Source organism: Pteropus vampyrus, unplaced genomic scaffold, assembly GCF_000151845.1.
Source record: "Pteropus vampyrus isolate Shadow unplaced genomic scaffold, Pvam_2.0 Scaffold33, whole genome shotgun sequence".
NCBI lineage: Eukaryota > Metazoa > Chordata > Mammalia > Chiroptera > Pteropodidae > Pteropus > Pteropus vampyrus.
Window position 1 is genome coordinate 4,518,848 of NW_011888814.1, and position 5,457 is coordinate 4,524,304.

Consider the following 5,457-nt stretch of genomic DNA (forward strand, 5'->3'; position numbering starts at 1 on the left):
AAATTTTATTCTATAAAGTTATTTCCATATTACAGGAAAGTAAATATTCTCTTTACATAGCTATATATTATGGTGCTAAATGTGGGTCTTAAAATCTGCATCGTGGCTCTGGTTGTTGGTCAGTTCTAAGCTATTTTTCTCTTAGCAATCAAAAAAACTAGATTAATAAGTTAATTCAAGATTTATGAAATCAACACTGACTCCTCCTGAATATTAGAGACAATATTCCAATATCCCAATAGCCGTGGGAGTAGGGTAGGGAGAAGGTGGACAAGCATAAGGAGGAATAGATACTGTATAAGTATTTACAACAAAAGACAATAAAGTCTATCTTAATTGTTTTCTATGATGTTTAGTACGGTATCATATACAAAAAGGTGATTAAAATGATTTTGTATTCAAACAACAAAGATTTTATAATTTACTATAACAGGTTAAAAGCAGGCCAAAAGTCATTCTTAGTCAACATTTTTTAAAAGTGGACCAATTAGGCTATGCAATGGACTGGGGATTGACCTCGAGTGTAGTTACTCCATTCTGTGGTTATGTTTTCCTTGCCCTATACAACACTTCTGTCAAAAACGAGCTAAAATTCCCTCATATCAGCTAAAATGTCCATTTCCTCTAAATCTTAACCTGGGGACCTGGGAGATCAGCTGGGGTAAATGCAGATTTAAAACTCCAATTCTAAAACCTATGACCTACGAAAAGCCTTTCCCTTGATAGCTACCAGTTCTTGTAGCTCACTTTCCCACCCTGCCTCAATCTTCTGGTCTTGCACCTTTGTGTGCTGCCCCGAACGCCCTGGACATGAAGGCCCAGATGTTTCTCTCACTTCCTCTCCTCTTACCCCCAAAATAACCCCTGGTACTTAATATTTATTTATTTAGTAATAAATAAACTAAAGAAGTCACACGAAGCCGCATGGTACTTCACTGCCTCCCAACTGTCTCCTCACTCTACTTTCTTTCTCTCCCAGCCATAGTCAGAAACGTCCATTTTACTGGCACAGAGCAACTCTTCCTTCACTGAGATCCGTCAGGGTCTCCAATCCAATCCCAACAACCTACCAGAGTATTGGGAAAAAAAAAAAAAAAAGAATTTCCTTCCTCACCAGAATTCTTATGAATGAAATTTGCCCATCTCACCTTTTGTTGGTGAGATTTAAAGACCTTCTTAGAGTGCTATGCTTCATGAGAGAGTACTGGTCTTCAACTGGCTCCAGTGTCGCTATTACATATGGGGACTTGATCTACTTTTGGACTCTTTACATTTCAAAAAATGTTTAGAGACAATGCTAGAGATGAAGCCTAGGGTGGGGGTGGCAGGGCGAGTGTAAAGGTATGAAGAAGAATAGATACTGTATAAGTGTTTACCAGAAGAATTTAAAATAGTTTGTAGGAAACATAGCAGCAGAGAAAGCCCAAGTGGGAAATCCTACAGAAGATGCAGCCCATCTTTCCTGTCCACTGGCACCTCAGGGGCCCCCGGCTCTTCCAAACACTCACACCTTAGGTCCATGCTGTCCTCTTTGGTGAGATTAACAATCAAACACATAATGAACATAGTTCCCAGTGATGAAGCTAGATTCAAGATAAAGTAACTTGCTAATGGAATAAGTTTGTTTGAAATATGACTCTAGAGACGTAGGAATATTATGGCTTCCATACAGTAGACTCATTTTTTCTAAAATGAAGAAACTCAAAAATTTGAGAGAACAACATCGACATTGCATAGTTTATTGATAATATCTAAAATATAAAATTACACAGCAATTACTTTTGTCCCTTATTTTTCCTCCCTGTCTTCCTCCACATGCATTCATTGATATTCTGTGGTAAGTGTTGTGCTAGGATATGCAGATCCAGAGATAAAGATAGCTCTTGCCTTTGGAAGCTCAGAATCTAGGAAGGATTCAGACATGTAAATACAAAGAAAAAAAATGACCCCGATGTACTATGAGACTAGTAAAACAGAATCTCATGAAAGCATGTGGTACAGGCTAAAGCAGGAGGGTCAATGGATCCTTTCTGGAACAAGGGGCATCCGAGCTTCTTTGAAGAGTGAGTAGCTGGCTACTGAGGAAGGAAGGAAAGGATGTTCCAAGTAGAGGCAACACCAGATGCAAAAGCAGCAAGAGCACGTGACCTTTCTGAGGATGTACAAGTAATTGAGATGGCGAGAGCGGTGTGGCTGTAGTATGTGAGGGGAGATGACAGTTGGGTAAGGTGTGCTGAGAGTCAATTATGAAAATCCTGGTTCTCTGAAGGCAGTGAGGAGGGGCAGGAACAGAGTGATATTTAACAAGGTCACTATGGCAGCGGCAGTGATATGGATGATGGAGAAGGAAATTGAGAAGTGAGACTGGAGGCGAGAGCCTAATTTGGAGACATAAAGTAATCCAGATGAGGAGGAAATCCAGATTCAATTACATCAGTGTTAAGCTCACACACATATGCAAGACAAGACCTGTCTCATGACAGCCTCCCAGGGGAGAAAGGGAAGCAAGAAAGAGGAAGCTCCCACAGCATCTCCTCAGAAGCCTCTCACCTTTCCATGTTTCCGCAGGATCACAGGCATTTCACCGAGACTGAGATAAGCTGCAGTTAAGTCTTTGCCTATATGGCCTATTTGGATACATGCACGGTCATCAGGATGCCGTGACACACCAATTTCCCCACAGGCGCTGACTATGAGTTAGAAATGCAGAAGTAAAGAACTAAGGAGATTTTATTAAAGTAATAGAACAAAGAGGTTGGTGGCTGAATGGGATGTCAAGAATAATCCCAGGTTTCTGCCTGAAGCAACTGAGTAGGTGATAAAACAGTCATAGAGGTAAATTATGTGAATGTTACAGAACAGAATCAGTTTGGAGGTGAGGGGTGAAGGAACAGAGAGATGATATGATTTAGGGGTTGGCCTGTCAATTCGAGATGGACTCTTGGGACAGCCAAAGAGCAATGACAGGAGGCGACTGGGTATGTGATTTTGGAAGCTCCTAAGAGAGATCTGTCCTAGAACTGTAGAGAATTCCAGGATTCAGGTGGTAGTTAAAGCCACAAGAAAAACTGACATCAAACAGGAGAATGTACAAGAAGATAAAAGGAGGGCATTTATACTATAAAAAAATATGTAGTTTTTGAGACAAATGTTCTCAAATAACAAGAATCACACAACTGGAATCACTACAGGTAAATATCTTGAAGAACTCCATCCCTTTTCTGTTTGTGGCTGGTTGCCTTTTAATTATTTGAAAAGAACAGGTTTATAAAAGGAAATTGGTCACTATGGAAACAAGCTCTTCAATATCAAACAAGCATTTTCACCACGTAAGGGTAATTATTTTAGTTTTTCCCTTAATTGTATGTTGCCATGGCTTTCAATAATCATATACCCTTTTGGTCAGAAACTTCCAATCAGTTAATGACTGGTGAGCTAGAGCAAAAACACTAGTCTATAGCTATTTTCTCCAGGTTGCTTACTGTGCAGGCACCCCAGACTAGACTTTTTGTGACTTTACTACACCATTTTATCAGTATGTGTAATTCATCTGGAGCCAGCCTAAATTTCTACATCCAGCCTAAATCTGAACAGAGTCATAAGGAAAGTGATTCCATTTTTTCCTTCATGGCCAAATCCCTTTTGTTAAGAGCATGTCAATTTCATGTTACTTGTCAATCATTATTCTAGGATGCAGTTAAAATCTAAAGCTGTATCAGAAGAAAGGAAGAAAATATAGAGAATTTAAAGAAATATGTCACCAAAATGGTAAATGAAATTGATGCAAATTCTAATATGTAAATTCCTTTTAATTCGTTATTTTACATTTTTAAACTCAGGAGACATTCATATTTAAATAATTGTTACTTCACTGACCTTATCCAAAAAAGCTTGTATTAATGCTTCCTGGTTTGCCATGTAAGCAATGTATCTATGTCTCCCAATGGAAGCAATTAATTGGGTCTCTTTTTCCAGAAGTTCACACAAAGCAGCTTTCCTTTCAGCTCCAGTGAAAGACTGGTTAATGTGCGCCTGTTCTTCTTGCCGCCAGACTAGAGGAATAACATGAAAGACTCTTGAGTTTTTAAAATCCAACATCTTAAGAGTATTTTTACCATCATATCCTGACAAACAGTATTTTATTTTTGCATCAATTTAAATAAAATTATACATGAATAGAATCATTCATATTGTACACTTGATATATGAAAAAAAATAGGATAAAATAGAAGCTGAGAGACTTAAAGCAATAAAAGTAGTCAAACAAACAGAAGCCAAAGGAAATCAGTACAGATAATGTCAACTTATGCCTCTGAGTAAGCATGCTTGTGGATTCCTCTTCATAGGCAGCAGGCCCATCTCCAACCAGGCAGGTTTACAGTTTCAGCTTCATTCAAGATGCCCTCATGCCAGAATATGCTGACTGCTCTGGCCCCACTACATCAGCCTTTTCTTACAGATGTCTCACTTTCTTCTCTCCTGATAGACACAGGAACCATGGTTTCAAGGTATAGCTAGATCTTTTTAAACTTCCTTTCTGTTCTTACAGCTGTACTGAAAACAAATCTTTTTTTTCAACCATACTATTTACTTCATCTCCTGTTTTCCTCCCAATTCCTAGTCCCCTCTAATTAAACAAGACCAAAATAATGACGGCTGACACCATGTAATACTGCTTACCACGTGCCAGGCTCTGTCCTAAGTGCTACATGCATATGAGCTCATTTAATCTCCTGACAAACCAATGAATGCGCACTACTATTATTGGCTATTTTACAGAAAAGGAAACAAGAAGAGACTGTGTAACTTGCCCATTGTGCAGCCCGGACTCGGACTCTGGCTCCATGGCCCACACCCTTAACTGCTCTCCACCCCTCAAAAATGTGTCACCCTTTCGGTTGTACACAGTCCTTTTCAATGTGAATTTATTAGCTTGTTTAGTCTAGAGAGCCTCATTTACTTAATCAGTCATCTGATTCTTTCCTCTTATATGGAGTAACTTATGATTACATTATTACAGAATGATGAAGTTTCACAGTCTCATGAACTGTATTCTGGCCATAGGATCAAAACTATTTTTCCTCTGAACTTTAAAAAACCTGGTTCACTGATCTGGTAATTATACCTGCCAAAACCCTATCACTTCTTTGCCAGTTCAAAACACTCAACAACAATTTTTGAGCAAGTATTACGTGAAAGGAACTCTGTAAGTTTTAATGGTACATACAAAAGTGAGAAAGACAGGAAAATCCTTCTACAAGAACGGCATTTCTTCTTCTCTTTCCATTTATCTTTACCCAAAAGTCTCACACTTTTGATCATTAGGTTTAAAGACTTCCTTTGGGTAGACCTCTTCTTGACATTAAGATTACTTCCTCTTATCTTCTATTAGATATGATTCAATGAAGTAAAATGTACTCTTCCTTTGTTATGTTCCAGACATGATTACTTTTCTCA

At 38.6% G+C, this 5,457-nt stretch overlaps 1 protein-coding gene across 1 annotated transcript in view; it reads right to left on the reverse strand.

Moving 5' to 3' along the window:
* The window catches only part of IQUB (IQ motif and ubiquitin domain containing), a 54,078-nt gene that overhangs the window by 21,209 nt on the left and 27,412 nt on the right, over positions 1–5,457 (reverse strand). The gene's annotated exons all lie outside the window — the stretch shown is intronic.